The following is a 22,426-nucleotide window of genomic DNA, read 5'->3' as shown; positions in this document are numbered from 1 at the left end:
CCGGAATGAGATACACACTCAAAATGTGTCCCCTTCCTTCAGCAACCCCCGACTTAAGATTGAAATGGTCATTCCTTGCAGCGAGTAGGTTCCCGATAACAACACTCATTGTCAGCTCGGTGCTCAGAAGAAAACACTGCCACTCCTCCTGGTGGATACCGAGACCAATCCCTTCAAAACGTGTTTCATTCTAGAAATGATCCTTGCAAATATAGTCTTAACTTTTATTAGCAGACCGTCGCCCCCAACTGGCAAGCTCTACTTCATATGAAACAATGACTGGGCAACAACGAGGTGTTACATTAACAATACAAACTAACCCGAGACAGCCAAGCCGTTAAAGCATACCTTAAGTTTGTCGCGTGATACAAAAGCAAGTATTGGCATTTTTGCATCGTCTGCCTCGTCAAACAAGCTCGAGCCACAGCACACAGCGCTGCTGCATCGGGACACAGATTGTGGATTTCTAAGCGACTGAATAAACGAGCTGAGACTACTTTTTAAAGAAATTGAAAACATGCCTCTAGTCGAAATACTTGCTATTTAGTTAATTAAATTATTTTTTTAAATTTGCAATCACAGACTACATTGCCAAAATAAAAATAAAAAACAACTGACAATCTGATTTGCTCGTATCAAGCTGCGATGAAGCCTATGAGAATCCCTGGCACCATTAAAGGGGAATTAGCTCAAATGGTAGAGCGCTCGCTTAGCATGCGAGAAGTAGCGGGATCGATGCCCGCATTCTCCAAATAATTTTAAAGTATCTGCGTATTTTGTCCCGGCGCATTATGGAGATAAATACAAAGTGTGACAATTCTTTGTAACAGAGACGCCCACCATGCATGTGTATTTTAATGCACAGTCTGCTAATTTGTAATAATCCCCGGACTGAAAAACTGCAGCGCGTGATATTTTGTAGGTCTTCTTATCTCCTATGTCCGCTAACGCTAGGCACAACGTGCCCGAGTGCTGTAGCAGCAGCCATGAAGCAAGTTAGTTTTTCAGTAGAAATAAGGCTTTTGTGTATGGGTGTTTTGAAAAGATCAGTTAAATAGCTACGTATTTTGAAATAAGGATGTATTCATTATTATGAACGTTGGCAGAAAGGATATGGTATTATTATTTCCCACGTGTGCTTGACTTGTACAAATCTGATAGAGTTTCAACAAAGGCATTTGACTTGGGTTCATTATTTAGCCTATACTGCCATCTGCAGCATTACTGCGGGTGTCGTTTGCTTCTTTTGACAATAATACGGCTGTTTTCACGGAAAACCGTGAGAGCATGTAGCCGTGGCTGAGTGGTTAATGAACAAACAGAGCTGTCAGAAATGGAATTCGAAGCCACGCTTCCAGGGTAACTGTGATCTGAACGCAGCGCCATAGCTCGCTCAACCATCCTGAATTAGACACGTCTTTTCACAACATTGCAGTACACTGCTGAACCTCCGATGTCTGACGCTGCAGTAAATCAACTCGTGTGTGTGTGTGTACTTATTCTTTTTCTGTTTATATGACGGAGGGCGACCTGTTTTGTCGCATTCTATATGGGATTGTAGCAGCCACACCCAGTGACACCCAGTGAGAGTCCTAATACCGACACTACTAAAAATTAATTAAAAGGTTTGGAATAGGAATGACAACAGAATGACAAAGGCAGAATAACAATTCACAAAGCTTTATTACAATGATCCATGAGTCACATAAATCAGTTCAAATAACTAACAATACAATGTATTAAAGTTGTACTAAAAACAAGGAGGGGAAATTGAATAAAGCCAGCCAATAGCCACATTTTAAAAGCATGGGGTATTAGACCAACATATAGCAGCGATTACACTTCTTTTTAAGAGTGCTAGGTGATTGGAAACAGCTCTTCGCAGCAAGGGTACAACAACAAAAGCCAGATTGTTAATACACACAAGTTTTAACAGTATTAGGGAACGTTAGCTGCAACATTACAGGTTTAACTATATTAGAGCAATTCAACAACAATACAAGTTTAGTTAAGATAATTAGCAGCAACGTTCCGGTTTAGCAGCGGTGTAGCATAAGTAAACAGAACCAAAAGGTGTGGGGACATTTACCTGCTGCTGGAACACTTTTAATCTAACAAAACAAAATTGATGAGACCGGGATTTAACCACACGTCTCAGAGCTTTATTCAACAGACTAGCTCTCGAATTATCCAACACTTTACTTTTGGAATATACCCACACGGCTGTAACACCGCAGACACAGACACAGCGCGTCTCCAGAACACTCATCTACAGCAGCAGCACACCGAATCTCAGGTCCCACGCACCTGTCGGTACTTCCTCTCTCACCCCGCCTCAAAGAAAGAAACTTTCTCCCGACAGCCCGGCTAGCTCAGTCGGTAGAGCATGAGACTCTTAATCTCAGGGTCGTGGGTTCGAGCCCCACGTTGGGCGTCCTTTTTAAATACAAATTGTAGATGTTTCTTCGAGGCAACGGAGCAATGTCTGATTCTGTTCACATTGTATAAAGTATTGCAACACAATTACTTATTGGTCATTGTCATATAGCAATTGCTATTGTAAAATGCATGCATCCTTTAAAGCTATACCGATATTGAAATAAAGAATCTTACTTTCGTGGGTTGGCTTCAATCTGATTCTTTTTTTACACTTGTCATTACATCATTCATGGAGCAAGTTAGTATGTGCGTAATAAACCCAATCGGGCCTTGATACAATAGACAACCCTAGTCTGTGCTGAAATGAAATAATGCGGTTTTCTACTAAAGCAAACGCAGCTTGTCAGAATGGCCGAGTGGTCTAAGGCGCCAGACTCAAGGACTCTGTCTTTCCAAAGAATTGTGTGTTCCGGTCTCCGAATGGAGGCGTGGGTTCAAATCCCACTTCTGACAGTTCACTTTTACTTATTTTTTAAATGAATCAATTTGTTCATTTTACTATAAAAGATTGTTTCAAGGAAATCAACAGCTGATACCAAACTCTTGTCAGCACTCAATACCATTATCATTTCCATTTTAAATCGGACTAAAATAGCGTTCCTAACACAGATTGCATTTTTGTTGTAAACTGGCTACTTGTCGAAGTCACTGAAAAATATTTTGTGTAGAAACATGTGTTATTTTACTAAAGATTGTTTTAATATTTCAAATAACATATTACTTTGAAAAACATCTCCGACTGCCACTGGATCGTGGTCTCAGGCTGGGATGCGGACCATTGAGAACAGTATAAACGATCTATTAGTGGAAGAAGCTTACATGAGAAATGCCCTCGTTTAACATGCTAGGATGATCGACTTCGGTATTCTCCAACTGCTGTTTACATTTTCTAACACGTTATGAGGACGAATACAAAGGTTGACAGCTTCCTTGTAAGTGGGGGTAAGCACAAGTTATTTTCAGATGTAATGTCTATTTTAAACTCAATCTAGTCCTGCGTAGTGCAAAAGACATTGCTATATTTTTATATTAGTCAAGCCCTATTTAAAGTGTTCTTAAATTGTTTTGACATTAGCAATGATCAATTTAAATGTGGTTATTGATTTAAACAACTGAACAATTGTGGGCTTGATGGTTTCTTTTTTCTACGTTTCTACCGGAATGAGATACACACTCAAAATGTGTCCCCTTCCTTCAGCAACCCCCGACTGAAGATTGAAGTGGTCATTCCTTGCAGCGAGTAGGTTCCCGATAACAACACTCATTGTCAGATCGGTGCTCAGAAGAAAACACTGCCACTCCTCCTGGTGGATACCGAGACCAATCCCTTCAAAACGTGTTTCATTCTAGAAATGATCCTTGCAAATATAGTCTTAACTTTTATTAGCAGACCGTCGCCCCCAACTGGCAAGCTCTACTTCATATGAAACAATGACTGGGCAACAACGAGGTGTTACATTAACAATACAAACTAACTCGAGACAGCCAAGCCGTTAAAGCATACCTTAAGTTTGTCGCGTGATACAAAAGCAAGTATTGGCATTTTTGCATCGTCTGCCTCGTCAAACAAGCTCGAGCCACAGCACACAGCGCTGCTGCATCGGGACACAGATTGTGGATTTCTAAGCGACTGAATAAACGAGCTGAGACTACTTTTTAAAGAAATTGAAAACATACCTTTAGTCGAAATACTTGCTATTTAGTTAATTAAATAATTTTTTTAAATTTGCAATCACAGACTACATTGCCAAAATAAAAATAAAAAACAACTATCTGATTTGCTCGTATCAAGCTGCGATGAAGCCTATGAGAATCCCTGGCACCATTAAAGGGGAATTAGCTCAAATGGTAGAGCGCTCGCTTAGCATGCGAGAAGTAGCGGGATCGATGCCCGCATTCTCCAAATAATTTTAAAGTATCTGCGTATTTTGTCCCGGCGCATTATGGAGATAAATACAAAGTGTGACAATTCTTTGTAACAGAGACGCCCACCATGCATGTGTATTTTAATGCACAGTCTGCTAATTTGTAATAATCCCCGGACTGAAAAACTGCAGCGCGTGATATTTTGTAGGTCTTCTTATCTCCTATGTCCGCTAACGCTAGGCACAACGTGCCCGAGTGCTGTAGCAGCAGCCATGAAGCAAGTTAGTTTTTCAGTAGAAATAAGGCTTTTGTGTATGGGTGTTTTGAAAAGATCAGTTAAATAGCTACGTATTTTGAAATAAGGATGTATTCATTATTATGAACGTTGGCAGAAAGGATATGGTATTATTATTTCCCACGTGTGCTTGACTTGTACAAATCTGATAGAGTTTCAACAAAGGCATTTGACTTGGGTTCATTATTTAGCCTATACTGCCATCTGCAGCATTACTGCGGGTGTCGTTTGCTTCTTTTGACAATAATACGGCTGTTTTCACGGAAAACCGTGAGAGCATGTAGCCGTGGCTGAGTGGTTAATGAACAAACAGAGCTGTCAGAAATGGAATTCGAAGCCACGCTTCCAGGGTAACTGTGATCTGAACGCAGCGCCATAGCTCGCTCAACCATCCTGAATTAGACACGTCTTTTCACAACATTGCAGTACACTGCTGAACCTCCGATGTCTGACGCTGCAGTAAATCAACTCGTGTGTGTGTGTGTACTTATTCTTTTTCTGTTTATATGACGGAGGGCGACCTGTTTTGTCGCATTCTATATGGGATTGTAGCAGCCACACCCAGTGACACCCAGTGAGAGTCCTAATACCGACACTACTAAAAATTAATTAAAAGGTTTGGAATAGGAATGACAACAGAATGACAAAGGCAGAATAACAATTCACAAAGCTTTATTACAATGATCCATGATTCACATAAATCAGTTCAAATAACTAACAATAAAATGTATTAAAGTTGTACTAAAAACAAGGAGGGGAAATTGAATAAAGCCAGCCAATAGCCACATTTTAAAAGCATGGGGTATTAGACCAACATATAGCAGCGATTACACTTCTCTTTAAGAGTGCTAGGTGATTGGAAACAGCTCTTCGCAGCAAGGGTACAACAACAAAAGCCAGATTGTTAATACACACAAGTTTTAACAGTATTAGGGAACGTTAGCTGCAACATTACAGGTTTAACTATATTAGAGCAATTCAACAACAATACAAGTTTAGTTAAGATAATTAGCAGCAACGTTCAGGTTTAGCAGCGGTGTAGCATAAGTAAACAGAACCAAAAGGTGTGGGGACATTTACCTGCTGCTGGAACACTTTTAATCTAACAAAACAAAATTGATGAGACCGGGATTTAACCACACGTCTCAGAGCTTTATTCAACAGACTAGCTCTCGAATTATCCAACACTTTACTTTTGGAATATACTCACACGGCTGTAACACCGCAGACACAGACACAGCGCGCCTCCAGAACACTCATCTACAGCAGCAGCACACCGAATCTCAGGTCCCACGCACCTGTCGGTACTTCCTCTCTCACCCCGCCTCAAAGAAAGAAACTTTCTCCCGACAGCCCGGCTAGCTCAGTCGGTAGAGCATGAGACTCTTAATCTCAGGGTCGTGGGTTCGAGCCCCACGTTGGGCGTCCTTTTTAAATACAAATTGTAGATGTTTCTTCGAGGCAACGGAGCAATGTCTGATTCTGTTCACATTGTATAAAGTATTGCAACACAATTACTTATTGGTCATTGTCATATAGCAATTGCTATTGTAAAATGCGTGCATCCTTTAAAGCTATACCGATATTGAAATAAAGAATCTTACTTTCGTGGGTTGTCTTCAATCTGTTTCTTTTTTTACACTTGTCATTACATCATTCATGGAGCAAGTTAGTATGTGCGTAATAAACCCAATCGGGCCTTGATACAATAGACAACCCTAGTCTGTGCTGAAATGAAATAATGCGGTTTTCTACGAAAGCATACGCAGCTTGTCAGAATGGCCGAGTGGTCTAAGGCGCCAGACTCAAGGACGCTGTCTTTCCAAAGAATTGTGTGTTCTGGTCTCCGAATGGAGGCGTGGGTTCAAATCCCACTTCTGACAGTTCTCTTTTACTTATTTTTTAAATGAATCAATTTGTTCATTTTACTAAAAAAGATTGTTTCAAGGAAATCAACAGCTGATACCAAACTCTTGTCAGCACTCAATACCATTTTCATTTCCATTTTAAATCGGACTAAAATAGCGTTCCTAACACAGATTGCATTTTTGTTGTAAACTGGCTACTTGTCGAAGTCACTGAAAAATATTTTGTGTAGAAACATGTGTTATTTAACTAAAGATTGTTTTAATATTTCAAATAACATATTACTTTGAAAAACATCTCCGACTGCCACTGGATCGTGGTCTCAGGCTGGGATGCGGACCATTGAGAACAGTATAAACGATCTATTAGTGGAAGTAGCTTACATGAGAAATGCCCTCGTTTAACATGCTAGGATGATCGACTTCGGTATTCTCCAACTGCTGTTTACATTTTCTAACACGTTATGAGGACGAATACAAAGGTTGACAGCTTCCTTGTAAGTGGGGGTAAGCACAAGTTATTTTCAGATGTAATGTCTATTTTAAACTCAATCTAGTCCTGCGTAGTGCAAAAGACATTGCTATATTTTTATATTAGTCAAGCCCTATTTAAAGTGTTCTTAAATTGTTTTGACATTAGCAATGATCAATTTAAATGTGGTTATTGATTTAAACAACTGAACAATTGTGAGCTTGATGGTTTCTTTTTTCTACGTTTCTACCGGAATGAGATACACACTCAAAATGTGTCCCCTTCCTTCAGCAACCCCCGACTGAAGATTGAAGTGGTCATTCCTTGCAGCGAGTAGGTTCCCGATAACAACACTCATTGTCAGCTCGGTGCTCAGAAGAAAACACTGCCACTCCTCCTGGTGGATACCGAGACCAATCCCTTCAAAACGTGTTTCATTCTAGAAATGATCCTTGCAAATATAGTCTTAACTTTTATTAGCAGACCGTCGCCCCCAACTGGCAAGCTCTACTTCATATGAAACAATGACTGGGCAACAACGAGGTGTTACATTAACAATACAAACTAACTCGAGACAGCCAAGCCGTTAAAGCATACCTTAAGTTTGTCGCGTGATACAAAAGCAAGTATTGGCATTTTTGCATCGTCTGCCTCGTCAAACAAGCTCGAGCCACAGCACACAGCGCTGCTGCATCGGGACACAGATTGTGGATTTCTAAGCGACTGAATAAACGAGCTGAGACTACTTTTTAAAGAAATTGAAAACATACCTTTAGTCGAAATACTTGCTATTTAGTTAATTAAATTATTTTTTTAAATTTGCAATCACAGACTACATTGCCAAAATAAAAATAAAAAACAACTATCTGATTTGCTCGTATCAAGCTGCGATGAAGCCTATGAGAATCCCTGGCACCATTAAAGGGGAATTAGCTCAAATGGTAGAGCGCTCGCTTAGCATGCGAGAAGTAGCGGGATCGATGCCCGCATTCTCCAAATAATTTTAAAGTATCTGCGTATTTTGTCCCGGCGCATTATGGAGATAAATACAAAGTGTGACAATTCTTTGTAACAGAGACGCCCACCATGCATGTGTATTTTAATGCACAGTCTGCTAATTTGTAATAATCCCCGGACTGAAAAACTGCAGCGCGTGATATTTTGTAGGTCTTCTTATCTCCTATGTCCGCTAACGCTAGGCACAACGTGCCCGAGTGCTGTAGCAGCAGCCATGAAGCAAGTTAGTTTTTCAGTAGAAATAAGGCTTTTGTGTATGGGTGTTTTGAAAAGATCAGTTAAATAGCTACGTATTTTGAAATAAGGATGTATTCATTATTATGAACGTTGGCAGAAAGGATATGGTATTATTATTTCCCACGTGTGCTTGACTTGTACAAATCTGATAGAGTTTCAACAAAGGCATTTGACTTGGGTTCATTATTTAGCCTATACTGCCATCTGCAGCATTACTGCGGGTGTCGTTTGCTTCTTTTGACAATAATACGGCTGTTTTCACGGAAAACCGTGAGAGCATGTAGCCGTGGCTGAGTGGTTAATGAACAAACAGAGCTGTCAGAAATGGAATTCGAAGCCACGCTTCCAGGGTAACTGTGATCTGAACGCAGCGCCATAGCTCGCTCAACCATCCTGAATTAGACACGTCTTTTCACAACATTGCAGTACACTGCTGAACCTCCGATGTCTGACGCTGCAGTAAATCAACTCGTGTGTGTGTGTGTACTTATTCTTTTTCTGTTTATATGACGGAGGGCGACCTGTTTTGTCGCATTCTATATGGGATTGTAGCAGCCACACCCAGTGACACCCAGTGAGAGTCCTAATACCGACACTACTAAAAATTAATTAAAAGGTTTGGAATAGGAATGACAACAGAATGACAAAGGCAGAATAACAATTCACAAAGCTTTATTACAATGATCCATGATTCACATAAATCAGTTCAAATAACTAACAATAAAATGTATTAAAGTTGTACTAAAAACAAGGAGGGGAAATTGAATAAAGCCAGCCAATAGCCACATTTTAAAAGCATGGGGTATTAGACCAACATATAGCAGCGATTACACTTCTCTTTAAGAGTGCTAGGTGATTGGAAACAGCTCTTCGCAGCAAGGGTACAACAACAAAAGCCAGATTGTTAATACACACAAGTTTTAACAGTATTAGGGAACGTTAGCTGCAACATTACAGGTTTAACTATATTAGAGCAATTCAACAACAATACAAGTTTAGTTAAGATAATTAGCAGCAACGTTCAGGTTTAGCAGCGGTGTAGCATAAGTAAACAGAACCAAAAGGTGTGGGGACATTTACCTGCTGCTGGAACACTTTTAATCTAACAAAACAAAATTGATGAGACCGGGATTTAACCACACGTCTCAGAGCTTTATTCAACAGACTAGCTCTCGAATTATCCAACACTTTACTTTTGGAATATACTCACACGGCTGTAACACCGCAGACACAGACACAGCGCGCCTCCAGAACACTCTACAGCAGCAGCACACCGAATCTCAGGTCCCACGCACCTGTCGGTACTTCCTCTCTCACCCCGCCTCAAAGAAAGAAACTTTCTCCCGACAGCCCGGCTAGCTCAGTCGGTAGAGCATGAGACTCTTAATCTCAGGGTCGTGGGTTCGAGCCCCACGTTGGGCGTCCTTTTTAAATACAAATTGTAGATGTTTCTTCGAGGCAACGGAGCAATGTCTGATTCTGTTCACATTGTATAAAGTATTGCAACACAATTACTTATTGGTCATTGTCATATAGCAATTGCTATTGTAAAATGCGTGCATCCTTTAAAGCTATACCGATATTGAAATAAAGAATCTTACTTTCGTGGGTTGTCTTCAATCTGTTTCTTTTTTTACACTTGTCATTACATCATTCATGGAGCAAGTTAGTATGTGCGTAATAAACCCAATCGGGCCTTGATACAATAGACAACCCTAGTCTGTGCTGAAATGAAATAATGCGGTTTTCTACGAAAGCATACGCAGCTTGTCAGAATGGCCGAGTGGTCTAAGGCGCCAGACTCAAGGACGCTGTCTTTCCAAAGAATTGTGTGTTCTGGTCTCCGAATGGAGGCGTGGGTTCAAATCCCACTTCTGACAGTTCTCTTTTACTTATTTTTTAAATGAATCAATTTGTTCATTTTACTAAAAAAGATTGTTTCAAGGAAATCAACAGCTGATACCAAACTCTTGTCAGCACTCAATACCATTTTCATTTCCATTTTAAATCGGACTAAAATAGCGTTCCTAACACAGATTGCATTTTTGTTGTAAACTGGCTACTTGTCGAAGTCACTGAAAAATATTTTGTGTAGAAACATGTGTTATTTAACTAAAGATTGTTTTAATATTTCAAATAACATATTACTTTGAAAAACATCTCCGACTGCCACTGGATCGTGGTCTCAGGCTGGGATGCGGACCATTGAGAACAGTATAAACGATCTATTAGTGGAAGTAGCTTACATGAGAAATGCCCTCGTTTAACATGCTAGGATGATCGACTTCGGTATTCTCCAACTGCTGTTTACATTTTCTAACACCTTATGAGGACGAATACAAAGGTTGACAGCTTCCTTGTAAGTGGGGGTAAGCACAAGTTATTTTCAGATGTAATGTCTATTTTAAACTCAATCTAGTCCTGCGTAGTGCAAAAGACATTGCTATATTTTTATATTAGTCAAGCCCTATTTAAAGTGTTCTTAAATTGTTTTGACATTAGCAATGATCAATTTAAATGTGGTTATTGATTTAAACAACTGAACAATTGTGAGCTTGATGGTTTCTTTTTTCTACGTTTCTACCGGAATGAGATACACACTCAAAATGTGTCCCCTTCCTTCAGCAACCCCCGACTGAAGATTGAAGTGGTCATTCCTTGCAGCGAGTAGGTTCCCGATAACAACACTCATTGTCAGCTCGGTGCTCAGAAGAAAACACTGCCACTCCTCCTGGTGGATACCGAGACCAATCCCTTCAAAACGTGTTTCATTCTAGAAATGATCCTTGCAAATATAGTCTTAACTTTTATTAGCAGACCGTCGCCCCCAACTGGCAAGCTCTACTTCATATGAAACAATGACTGGGCAACAACGAGGTGTTACATTAACAATACAAACTAACCCGAGACAGCCAAGCCGTTAAAGCATACCTTAAGTTTGTCGCGTGATACAAAAGCAAGTATTGGCATTTTTGCATTATCTGCCTCGTCAAACAAGCTCGAGCCACAGCACACAGCGCTGCTGCATCGGGACACAGATTGTGGATTTCTAAGCGACTGAATAAACGAGCTGAGACTACTTTTTAAAGAAATTGAAAACATACCTCTAGTCGAAATACTTGCTATTTAGTTAATTAAATTATTTTTTTAAATTTGCAATCACAGACTACATTGCCAAAATAAAAATAAAAAAACAACTGACAATCTGATTTGCTCGTATCAAGCTGCGATGAAGCCTATGAGAATCCCTGGCACCATTAAAGGGGAATTAGCTCAAATGGTAGAGCGCTCGCTTAGCATGCGAGAAGTAGCGGGATCGATGCCCGCATTCTCCAAATAATTTTAAAGTATCTGCGTATTTTGTCCCGGCGCATTATGGAGATAAATACAAAGTGTAACAATTCTTTGTAACAGAGACGCCCACCATGCATGTGTATTTTAATGCACAGTCTGCTAATTTGTAATAATCCCCGGACTGAAAAACTGCAGCGCGTGATATTTTGTAGGTCTTCTTATCTCCTATGTCCGCTAACGCTAGGCACAACGTGCCCGAGTGCTGTAGCAGCAGCCATGAAGCAAGTTAGTTTTTCAGTAGAAATAAGGCTTTTGTGTATGGGTGTTTTGAAAAGATCAGTTAAATAGCTACGTATTTTGAAATAAGGATGTATTCATTATTATGAACGTTGGCAGAAAGGATATGGTATTATTATTTCCCACGTGTGCTTGACTTGTACAAATCTGATAGAGTTTCAACAAAGGCATTTGACTTGGGTTCATTATTTAGCCTATACTGCCATCTGCAGCATTACTGCGGGTGTCGTTTGCTTCGTTTGACAATAATACGGCTGTTTTCACGGAAAACCGTGAGAGCATGTAGCCGTGGCTGAGTGGTTAATGAACAAACAGAGCTGTCAGAAATAGAATTCGAAGCCACGCTTCCAGGGTAACTGTGATCTGAACGCAGCGCCATAGCTCGCTCAACCATCCTGAATTAGACACGTCTTTTCACAACATTGCAGTACACTGCTGAACCTCCGATGTCTGACGCTGCAGTAAATCAACTCGTGTGTGTGTGTGTGTGTGTACTTATTCTTTTTCTGTTTATATGAAGGAGGGCGACCTGTTTTGTCGCATTCTATATGGGATTGTAGCAGCCACACCCAGTGACACCCAGTGAGAGTCCTAATACCGACACTACTAAAAATTAATTAAAAGGTTTGGAATAGGAATGACAACAGAATGACAAAGGCAGAATAACAATTCACAAAGCTTTATTACAATGATCCATGAGTCACATAAATCAGTTCAAATAACTAACAATACAATGTATTAAAGTTGTACTAAAAACAAGGAGGGGAAATTGAATAAAGCCAGCCAATAGCCACATTTTAAAAGCATGGGGTATTAGACCAACATATAGCAGCGATTACACTTCTCTTTAAGAGTGCTAGGTGATTGGAAACAGCTCTTCGCAGCAAGGGTACAACAACAAAAGCCAGATTGTTAATACACACAAGTTTTAACAGTATTAGGGAACGTTAGCTGCAACATTACAGGTTTAACTATATTAGAGCAATTCAACAACAATACAAGTTTAGTTAAGATAATTAGCAGCAACGTTCAGGTTTAGCAGCGGTGTAGCATAAGTAAACAGAACCAAAATGTGTGGGGACATTTACCTGCTGCTGGAACACTTTTAATCTAACAAAACAAAATTGATGAGACCGGGATTTAACCACACGTCTCAGAGCTTTATTCAACAGACTAGCTCTCGAATTATCCAACACTTTACTTTTGGAATATACTCACATGGCTGTAACACCGCAGACACAGACACAGCGCGTCTCCAGAACACTCATCTACAGCAGCAGCACACCGAATCTCAGGTCCCACGCACCTGTCGGTACTTCCTCTCTCACCCCGCCTCAAAGAAAGAAACTTTCTCCCGACAGCCCGGCTAGCTCAGTCGGTAGAGCATGAGACTCTTAATCTCAGGGTCGTGGGTTCGAGCCCCACGTTGGGTGTCCTTTTTAAATACAAATTGTAGATGTTTCTTCGAGGCAACGGAGCAATGTCTGATTCTGTTCACATTGTATAAAGTATTGCAACACAATTACTAATTGGTCATTGTCATATAGCAATTGCTATTGTAAAATGCGTGCATCCTTTAAAGCTATAACGATATTGAAATAAAGAATCTTACTTTCGTGGGTTGGCTTCAATCTGTTTCTTTTTTTACACTTGTCATTACATCATTCATGGAGCAAGTTAGTATGTGCGTAATAAACCCAATCGGGCCTTGATACAATAGACAACCCTAGTCTGTGCTGAAATGAAATAATGCGGTTTTCTACTAAAGCATACGCAGCTTGTCAGAATGGCCGAGTGGTCTAAGGCGCCAGACTCAAGGACGCTGTCTTTCCAAAGAATTGTGTGTTCTGGTCTCCGAATGGAGGCGTGGGTTCAAATCCCACTTCTGACAGTTCTCTTTTACTTATTTTTTAAATGAATCAATTTGTTCATTTTACTAAAAAAGATTGTTTCAAGGAAATCAACAGCTGATACCAAACTCTTGTCAGCACTCAATACCATTTTCATTTCCATTTTAAATCGGACTAAAATAGCGTTCCTAACACAGATTGCATTTTTGTTGTAAACTGGCTACTTGTCGAAGTCACTGAAAAATATTTTGTGTAGAAACATGTGTTATTTAACTAAAGATTGTTTTAATATTTCAAATAACATATTACTTTGAAAAACATCTCCGACTGCCACTGGATCGTGGTCTCAGGCTGGGATGCGGACCATTGAGAACAGTATAAACGATCTATTAGTGGAAGTAGCTTACATGAGAAATGCCCTCGTTTAACATGCTAGGATGATCGACTTCGGTATTCTCCAACTGCTGTTTACATTTTCTAACACCTTATGAGGACGAATACAAAGGTTGACAGCTTCCTTGTAAGTGGGGGTAAGCACAAGTTATTTTCAGATGTAATGTCTATTTTAAACTCAATCTAGTCCTGCGTAGTGCAAAAGACATTGCTATATTTTTATATTAGTCAAGCCCTATTTAAAGTGTTCTTAAATTATTTTGACATTAGCAATGATCAATTTAAATGTGGTTATTGATTTAAACAACTGAACAATTGTGGGCTTGATGGTTTCTTTTTTCTACGTTTCTACCGGAATGAGATACACACTCAAAATGTGTCCCCTTCCTTCAGCATCCCCCGACTGAAGATTGAAGTGGTCATTCCTTGCAGCGAGTAGGTTCCCGATAACAACACTCATTGTCAGCTCGGTGCTCAGAAGAAAACACTGCCACTCCTCCTGGTGGATACCGAGACCAATCCCTTCAAAACGTGTTTCATTCTAGAAATGATCCTTGCAAATATAGTCTTAACTTTTATTAGAAGACCGTCGCCCCCAACTGGCAAGCTCTACTTCATATGAAACAATGACTGGGCAACAACGAGGTGTTACATTAACAATACAAACTAACTCGAGACAGCCAAGCCGTTAAAGCATACCTTAAGTTTGTCGCGTGATACAAAAGCAAGTATTGGCATTTTTGCATCGTCTGCCTCGTCAAACAAGCTCGAGCACACAGCGCTGCTGCATCGGGACACAGATTGTGGATTTCTAAGCGACTGAATAAACGAGCTGAGACTACTTTTTAAAGAAATTGAAAACATACCTCTAGTCGAAATACTTGCTATTTAGTTAATTAAATTATTTTTTTAAATTTGCAATCACAGACTACATTGCCAAAATAAAAATAAAAAACAACTGACAATCTGATTTGCTCGTATCAAGCTGCGATGAAGCCTATGAGAATCCCTGGCACCATTAAAGGGGAATTAGCTCAAATGGTAGAGCGCTCGCTTAGCATGCGAGAAGTAGCGGGATCGATGCCCGCATTCTCCAAATAATTTTAAAGTATCTGCGTATTTTGTCCCGGCGCATTATGGAGATAAATACAAAGTGTGACAATTCTTTGTAACAGAGACGCCCACCATGCATGTGTATTTTAATGCACAGTCTGCTAATTTGTAATAATCCCCGGACTGAAAAACTGCAGCGCGTGATATTTTGTAGGTCTTCTTATCTCCTATGTCCGCTAACGCTAGGCACAACGTGCCCGAGTGCTGTAGCAGCAGCCATGAAGCAAGTTAGTTTTTCAGTAGAAATAAGGCTTTTGTGTATGGGTGTTTTGAAAAGATCAGTTAAATAGCTACGTATTTTGAAATAAGGATGTATTCATTATTATGAACGTTGGCAGAAAGGATATGGTATTATTATTTCCCACGTGTGCTTGACACGTACAAATCTGATAGAGTTTCAACAAAGGCATTTGACTTGGGTTCATTATTTAGCCTATACTGCCATCTGCAGCATTACTGCGGGTGTCGTTTGCTTCTTTTGACAATAATACGGCTGTTTTCACGGAAAACCATGAGAGCATGTAGCCGTGGCTGAGTGGTTAATGAACAAACAGAGCTGTCAGAAATAGAATTCGAACCCACGCTTCCAGGGTAACTGTGATCTGAACGCAGCGCCATAGCTCGCTCAACCATCCTGAATTAGACACGTCTTTTTACAACATTGCAGTACACTGCTGAACCTCCGATGTCTGACGCTGCAGTAAATCAACTCGTGTGTGCGTGTACTTATTCTTTTTCTGTTTATATGAAGGAGGGCGACCTGTTTTGTCGCATTCTATATGGGATTGTAGCAGCCACACCCAGTGACACCCAGTGAGAGTCCTAATACCGACACTACTAAAAATTAATTAAAAGGTTTGGAATAGGAATGACAACAGAATGACAAAGGCAGAATAACAATTCACAAAGCTTTATTACAATGATCCATGAGTCACATAAATCAGTTCAAATAACTAACAATACAATGTATTAAAGTTGTACTAAAAACAAGGAGGGGAAATTGAATAAAGCCAGCCAATAGCCACATTTTAAAAGCATGGGGTATTAGACCAACATATAGCAGCGATTACACTTCTCTTTAAGAGTGCTAGGTGATTGGAAACAGCTCTTCGCAGCAAGGGTACAACAACAAAAGCCAGATTGTTAATACACACAAGTTTTAACAGTATTAGGGAACGTTAGCTGCAACATTACAGGTTTAACTATATTAGAGCAATTCAACAACAATACAAGTTTAGTTAAGATAATTAGCAGCAACGTTCAGGTTTAGCAGCGGTGTAGCATAAGTAAACAGAACCAAAAGGTGTGGGGACATTTACCTGCTGCTGGAACACTTTTAATCTAACAAAACAAAATTGATGAGACCGGGATTTAACCACACGTCTCAGAGCTTTATTCAACAGACTAGCTCTCGAATTATCCAACACTTTACTTTTGGAATATACTCACACGGCTGTAACACCGCAGACACAGACACAGCGTGTCTCGAGAACACTCATCTACAGCAGCAGCACACCGAATCTCAGGTCCCACGCACCTGTCGGTACTTCCTCTCTCACCCCGCCTCAAAGAAAGAAACTTTCTCCCGACAGCCCGGCTAGCTCAGTCGGTAGAGCATGAGACTCTTAATCTCAGGGTCGTGGGTTCGAGCCCCACGTTGGGTGTCCTTTTTAAATACAAATTGTAGATGTTTCTTCGAGGCAACGGAGCAATGTCTGATTCTGTTCACATTGTATAAAGTATTGCAACACAATTACTAATTGGTCATTGTCATATAGCAATTGCTATTGTAAAATGCGTGCATCCTTTAAAGCTATACCGATATTGAAATAAAGAATCTTACTTTCGTGGGTTGGCTTCAATCTGTTTCTTTTTTTACACTTGTCATTACATCATTCATGGAGCAAGTTAGTATGTGCGTAATAAACCCAATCGGGCCTTGATACAATAGACAACCCTAGTCTGTGCTGAAATGAAATAATGCGGTTTTCTACTAAAGCATACGCAGCTTGTCAGAATGGCCGAGTGGTCTAAGGCGCCAGACTCAAGGACGCTGTCTTTCCAAAGAATTGTGTGTTCTGGTCTCCGAATGGAGGCGTGGGTTCAAATCCCACTTCTGACAGTTCTCTTTTACTTATTTTTTAAATGAATCAATTTGTTCATTTTACTAAAAAAGATTGTTTCAAGGAAATCAACAGCTGATACCAAACTCTTGTCAGCACTCAATACCATTTTCATTTCCATTTTAAATCGGACTAAAATAGCGTTCCTAACACAGATTGCATTTTTGTTGTAAACTGGCTACTTGTCGAAGTCACTGAAAAATATTTTGTGTAGAAACATGTGTTATTTAACTAAAGATTGTTTTAATATTTCAAATAACATATTACTTTGAAAAACATCTCCGACTGCCACTGGATCGTGGTCTCAGGCTGGGATGCGGACCATTGAGAACAGTATAAACGATCTATTAGTGGAAGTAGCTTACATGAGAAATGCCCTCGTTTAACATGCTAGGATGATCGACTTCGGTATTCTCCAACTGCTGTTTACATTTTCTAACACCTTATGAGGACGAATACAAAGGTTGACAGCTTCCTTGTAAGTGGGGGTAAGCACAAGTTATTTTCAGATGTAATGTCTATTTTAAACTCAATCTAGTCCTGCGTAGTGCAAAAGACATTGCTATATTTTTATATTAGTCAAGCCCTATTTAAAGTGTTCTTAAATTATTTTGACATTAGCAATGATCAATTTAAATGTGGTTATTGATTTAAACAACTGAACAATTGTGGGCTTGATGGTTTCTTTTTTCTACGTTTCTACCGGAATGAGATACACACTCAAAATGTGTCCCCTTCCTTCAGCATCCCCCGACTGAAGATTGAAGTGGTCATTCCTTGCAGCGAGTAGGTTCCCGATAACAACACTCATTGTCAGCTCGGTGCTCAGAAGAAAACACTGCCACTCCTCCTGGTGGATACCGAGACCAATCCCTTCAAAACGTGTTTCATTCTAGAAATGATCCTTGCAAATATAGTCTTAACTTTTATTAGAAGACCGTCGCCCCCAACTGGCAAGCTCTACTTCATATGAAACAATGACTGGGCAACAACGAGGTGTTACATTAACAATACAAACTAACTCGAGACAGCCAAGCCGTTAAAGCATACCTTAAGTTTGTCGCGTGATACAAAAGCAAGTATTGGCATTTTTGCATCGTCTGCCTCGTCAAACAAGCTCGAGCACACAGCGCTGCTGCATCGGGACACAGATTGTGGATTTCTAAGCGACTGAATAAACGAGCTGAGACTACTTTTTAAAGAAATTGAAAACATACCTCTAGTCGAAATACTTGCTATTTAGTTAATTAAATTATTTTTTTAAATTTGCAATCACAGACTACATTGCCAAAATAAAAATAAAAAACAACTGACAATCTGATTTGCTCGTATCAAGCTGCGATGAAGCCTATGAGAATCCCTGGCACCATTAAAGGGGAATTAGCTCAAATGGTAGAGCGCTCGCTTAGCATGCGAGAAGTAGCGGGATCGATGCCCGCATTCTCCAAATAATTTTAAAGTATCTGCGTATTTTGTCCCGGCGCATTATGGAGATAAATACAAAGTGTGACAATTCTTTGTAACAGAGACGCCCACCATGCATGTGTATTTTAATGCACAGTCTGCTAATTTGTAATAATCCCCGGACTGAAAAACTGCAGCGCGTGATATTTTGTAGGTCTTCTTATCTCCTATGTCCGCTAACGCTAGGCACAACGTGCCCGAGTGCTGTAGCAGCAGCCATGAAGCAAGTTAGTTTTTCAGTAGAAATAAGGCTTTTGTGTATGGGTGTTTTGAAAAGATCAGTTAAATAGCTACGTATTTTGAAATAAGGATGTATTCATTATTATGAACGTTGGCAGAAAGGATATGGTATTATTATTTCCCACGTGTGCTTGACACGTACAAATCTGATAGAGTTTCAACAAAGGCATTTGACTTGGGTTCATTATTTAGCCTATACTGCCATCTGCAGCATTACTGCGGGTGTCGTTTGCTTCTTTTGACAATAATACGGCTGTTTTCACGGAAAACCATGAGAGCATGTAGCCGTGGCTGAGTGGTTAATGAACAAACAGAGCTGTCAGAAATAGAATTCGAACCCACGCTTCCAGGGTAACTGTGATCTGAACGCAGCGCCATAGCTCGCTCAACCATCCTGAATTAGACACGTCTTTTTACAACATTGCAGTACACTGCTGAACCTCCGATGTCTGACGCTGCAGTAAATCAACTCGTGTGTGCGTGTACTTATTCTTTTTCTGTTTATATGAAGGAGGGCGACCTGTTTTGTCGCATTCTATATGGGATTGTAGCAGCCACACCCAGTGACACCCAGTGAGAGTCCTAATACCGACACTACTAAAAATTAATTAAAAGGTTTGGAATAGGAATGACAACAGAATGACAAAGGCAGAATAACAATTCACAAAGCTTTATTACAATGATCCATGAGTCACATAAATCAGTTCAAATAACTAACAATACAATGTATTAAAGTTGTACTAAAAACAAGGAGGGGAAATTGAATAAAGCCAGCCAATAGCCACATTTTAAAAGCATGGGGTATTAGACCAACATATAGCAGCGATTACACTTCTCTTTAAGAGTGCTAGGTGATTGGAAACAGCTCTTCGCAGCAAGGGTACAACAACAAAAGCCAGATTGTTAATACACACAAGTTTTAACAGTATTAGGGAACGTTAGCTGCAACATTACAGGTTTAACTATATTAGAGCAATTCAACAACAATACAAGTTTAGTTAAGATAATTAGCAGCAACGTTCAGGTTTAGCAGCGGTGTAGCATAAGTAAACAGAACCAAAAGGTGTGGGGACATTTACCTGCTGCTGGAACACTTTTAATCTAACAAAACAAAATTGATGAGACCGGGATTTAACCACACGTCTCAGAGCTTTATTCAACAGACTAGCTCTCGAATTATCCAACACTTTACTTTTGGAATATACTCACACGGCTGTAACACCGCAGACACAGACACAGCGTGTCTCGAGAACACTCATCTACAGCAGCAGCACACCGAATCTCAGGTCCCACGCACCTGTCGGTACTTCCTCTCTCACCCCGCCTCAAAGAAAGAAACTTTCTCCCGACAGCCCGGCTAGCTCAGTCGGTAGAGCATGAGACTCTTAATCTCAGGGTCGTGGGATCGAGCCCCACGTTGGGCATCCTTTTTAAATACAAATTGTAGATGTTTCTTCGAGGCAACGGAGCAACGTCTGATTCTGTTCACATTGTATAAAGTATTGCAACACAATTACTTATTGGTCATTGTCATATAGCAATTGCTATTGTAAAATGCGTGCATCCTTTAAAGCTATACCGATATTGAAATAAAGAATCTTACTTTCGTGGGTTGGCTTCAATCTGATTCTTTTTTTACACTTGTCATTACATCATTCATGGAGCAAGTTAGTATGTGCGTAATAAACCCAATCGGGCCTTGATACAATAGAAAACCCTAGTCTGTGCTGAAATGAAATAATGCGGTTTTCTACTAAAGCAAACGCAGCTTGTCAGAATGGCCGAGTGGTCTAAGGCGCCAGTCTCAAGGACGCTGTCTTTCCAAAGAATTGTGTGTTCCGGTCTCCGAATGGAGGCGTGGGTTCAAATCCCACTTCTGACAGTTCACTTTTACTTATTTTTTAAATGAATCAATTTGTTCATTTTACTATAAAAGATTGTTTCAAGGAAATCAACAGCTGATACCAAACTCTTGTCAGCACTCAATACCATTTTCATTTCCATTTTAAATCGGACTAAAATAGCGTTCCTAACACAGATTGCATTTTTGTTGTAAACTGGCTACTTGTCGAAGTCACTGAAAAATATTTTGTGTAGAAACATGTGTTATTTAACTAAAGATTGTTTTAATATTTCAAATAACATATTACTTTGAAAAACATCTCCGACTGCCACTGGATCGTGGTCTCAGGCTGGGATGCGGACCATTGAGAACAGTATAAACGATCTATTAGTGGAAGTAGCTTACATGAGAAATGCCCTCGTTTAACATGCTAGGATGATCGACTTCGGTATTCTCCAACTGCTGTTTACATTTTCTAACACCTTATGAGGACGAATACAAAGGTTGACAGCTTCCTTGTAAGTGGGGGTAAGCACAAGTTATTTTCAGATGTAATGTCTATTTTAAACTCAATCTAGTCCTGCGTAGTGCAAAAGACATTGCTATATTTTTATATTAGTCAAGCCCTATTTAAAGTGTTCTTAAATTGTTTTGACATTAGCAATGATCAATTTAAATGTGGTTATTGATTTAAACAACTGAACAATTGTGGGCTTGATGGTTTCTTTTTTCTACGTTTCTACCGGAATGAGATACACACTCAAAATGTGTCCCCTTCCTTCAGCAACCCCCGACTGAAGATTGAAGTGGTCATTCCTTGCAGCGAGTAGGTTCCCGATAACAACACTCATTGTCAGCTCGGTGCTCAGAAGAAAACACTGCCACTCCTCCTGGTGGATACCGAGACCAATCCCTTCAAAACGTGTTTCATTCTAGAAATGATCCTTGCAAATATAGTCTTAACTTTTATTAGCAGACCGTCGCCCCCAACTGGCAAGCTCTACTTCATATGAAACAATGACTGGGCAACAACGAGGTGTTACATTAACAATACAAACTAACTCGAGACAGCCAAGCCGTTAAAGCATACCTTAAGTTTGTCGCGTGATACAAAAGCAAGTATTGGCATTTTTGCATCGTCTGCCTCGTCAAACAAGCTCGAGCACACAGCGCTGCTGCATCGGGACACAGATTGTGGATTTCTAAGCGACTGAATAAACGAGCTGAGACTACTTTTTAAAGAAATTGAAAACATACCTCTAGTCGAAATACTTGCTATTTAGTTAATTAAATAATTTTTTTAAATTTGCAATCACAGACTACATTGCCAAAATAAAAATAAAAAACAACTGACAATCTGATTTGCTCGTATCAAGCTGCGATGAAGCCTATGAGAATCCCTGGCACCATTAAAGGGGAATTAGCTCAAATGGTAGAGCGCTCGCTTAGCATGCGAGAAGTAGCGGGATCGATGCCCGCATTCTCCAAATAATTTTAAAGTATCTGCGTATTTTGTCCCGGCGCATTATGGAGATAAATACAAAGTGTGACAATTCTTTGTAACAGAGACGCCCACCATGCATGTGTATTTTAATGCACAGTCTGCTAATTTGTAATA

At 40.0% G+C, this 22,426-nt stretch overlaps 19 non-coding genes across 19 annotated transcripts; 12 read left to right on the top strand and 7 right to left on the bottom strand.

Moving 5' to 3' along the window:
- Positions 1-13: 13 nt before the first annotated feature.
- On the bottom strand, positions 14-219 carry LOC131732149 (small nucleolar RNA U3). The gene has a single exon (XR_009325289.1). It is a non-coding gene; the product is annotated as a small nucleolar RNA U3 (small nucleolar RNA).
- A 2,142-nt stretch (positions 220-2,361) lies between these two features.
- trnak-cuu (transfer RNA lysine (anticodon CUU)) lies at positions 2,362-2,434 on the top strand. The gene has a single exon. It is a non-coding gene; the product is annotated as a tRNA-Lys (tRNA).
- Positions 2,435-2,781: 347 nt separating this feature from the next.
- On the top strand, positions 2,782-2,892 carry trnal-caa (transfer RNA leucine (anticodon CAA)). Its single transcript has 2 exons — positions 2,782-2,819; positions 2,847-2,892. It is a non-coding gene; the product is annotated as a tRNA-Leu (tRNA).
- A 716-nt stretch (positions 2,893-3,608) lies between these two features.
- On the bottom strand, positions 3,609-3,814 carry LOC131732160 (small nucleolar RNA U3). Its single transcript, XR_009325299.1, has one exon. It is a non-coding gene; the product is annotated as a small nucleolar RNA U3 (small nucleolar RNA).
- Positions 3,815-5,952: 2,138 nt separating this feature from the next.
- Positions 5,953-6,025, top strand: trnak-cuu (transfer RNA lysine (anticodon CUU)). Its single transcript has one exon. It is a non-coding gene; the product is annotated as a tRNA-Lys (tRNA).
- A 347-nt stretch (positions 6,026-6,372) lies between these two features.
- On the top strand, positions 6,373-6,483 carry trnal-caa (transfer RNA leucine (anticodon CAA)). Its single transcript has 2 exons — positions 6,373-6,410; positions 6,438-6,483. It is a non-coding gene; the product is annotated as a tRNA-Leu (tRNA).
- Positions 6,484-7,199: 716 nt separating this feature from the next.
- On the bottom strand, positions 7,200-7,405 carry LOC131732165 (small nucleolar RNA U3). Its single transcript, XR_009325304.1, has one exon. It is a non-coding gene; the product is annotated as a small nucleolar RNA U3 (small nucleolar RNA).
- Positions 7,406-9,540: 2,135 nt separating this feature from the next.
- trnak-cuu (transfer RNA lysine (anticodon CUU)) lies at positions 9,541-9,613 on the top strand. Its single transcript has one exon. It is a non-coding gene; the product is annotated as a tRNA-Lys (tRNA).
- Positions 9,614-9,960: 347 nt separating this feature from the next.
- trnal-caa (transfer RNA leucine (anticodon CAA)) lies at positions 9,961-10,071 on the top strand. The gene is made up of 2 exons: positions 9,961-9,998; positions 10,026-10,071. It is a non-coding gene; the product is annotated as a tRNA-Leu (tRNA).
- A 716-nt stretch (positions 10,072-10,787) lies between these two features.
- On the bottom strand, positions 10,788-10,993 carry LOC131732164 (small nucleolar RNA U3). Its single transcript, XR_009325303.1, has one exon. It is a non-coding gene; the product is annotated as a small nucleolar RNA U3 (small nucleolar RNA).
- Positions 10,994-13,142: 2,149 nt separating this feature from the next.
- Positions 13,143-13,215, top strand: trnak-cuu (transfer RNA lysine (anticodon CUU)). Its single transcript has one exon. It is a non-coding gene; the product is annotated as a tRNA-Lys (tRNA).
- Positions 13,216-13,562: 347 nt separating this feature from the next.
- Positions 13,563-13,673, top strand: trnal-caa (transfer RNA leucine (anticodon CAA)). Its single transcript has 2 exons — positions 13,563-13,600; positions 13,628-13,673. It is a non-coding gene; the product is annotated as a tRNA-Leu (tRNA).
- A 716-nt stretch (positions 13,674-14,389) lies between these two features.
- LOC131732159 (small nucleolar RNA U3) lies at positions 14,390-14,595 on the bottom strand. The gene has a single exon (XR_009325298.1). It is a non-coding gene; the product is annotated as a small nucleolar RNA U3 (small nucleolar RNA).
- Positions 14,596-16,729: 2,134 nt separating this feature from the next.
- trnak-cuu (transfer RNA lysine (anticodon CUU)) lies at positions 16,730-16,802 on the top strand. The gene has a single exon. It is a non-coding gene; the product is annotated as a tRNA-Lys (tRNA).
- Positions 16,803-17,149: 347 nt separating this feature from the next.
- trnal-caa (transfer RNA leucine (anticodon CAA)) lies at positions 17,150-17,260 on the top strand. Its single transcript has 2 exons — positions 17,150-17,187; positions 17,215-17,260. It is a non-coding gene; the product is annotated as a tRNA-Leu (tRNA).
- A 716-nt stretch (positions 17,261-17,976) lies between these two features.
- Positions 17,977-18,182, bottom strand: LOC131732157 (small nucleolar RNA U3). The gene has a single exon (XR_009325297.1). It is a non-coding gene; the product is annotated as a small nucleolar RNA U3 (small nucleolar RNA).
- Positions 18,183-20,316: 2,134 nt separating this feature from the next.
- On the top strand, positions 20,317-20,389 carry trnak-cuu (transfer RNA lysine (anticodon CUU)). The gene has a single exon. It is a non-coding gene; the product is annotated as a tRNA-Lys (tRNA).
- Positions 20,390-20,736: 347 nt separating this feature from the next.
- Positions 20,737-20,847, top strand: trnal-caa (transfer RNA leucine (anticodon CAA)). Its single transcript has 2 exons — positions 20,737-20,774; positions 20,802-20,847. It is a non-coding gene; the product is annotated as a tRNA-Leu (tRNA).
- A 716-nt stretch (positions 20,848-21,563) lies between these two features.
- Positions 21,564-21,769, bottom strand: LOC131732163 (small nucleolar RNA U3). The gene has a single exon (XR_009325302.1). It is a non-coding gene; the product is annotated as a small nucleolar RNA U3 (small nucleolar RNA).
- Between the last annotated feature and the right edge of the window lie 657 nt (positions 21,770-22,426).

The sequence above is a fragment of the Acipenser ruthenus genome, unplaced genomic scaffold (genome assembly GCF_902713425.1).
Source record: "Acipenser ruthenus unplaced genomic scaffold, fAciRut3.2 maternal haplotype, whole genome shotgun sequence".
NCBI classification, from domain to species: domain Eukaryota; kingdom Metazoa; phylum Chordata; class Actinopteri; order Acipenseriformes; family Acipenseridae; genus Acipenser; species Acipenser ruthenus.
The sequence above is the reverse complement of the archived record's forward strand: the minus strand, read 5'-3'. Positions and strand labels throughout refer to the sequence as shown.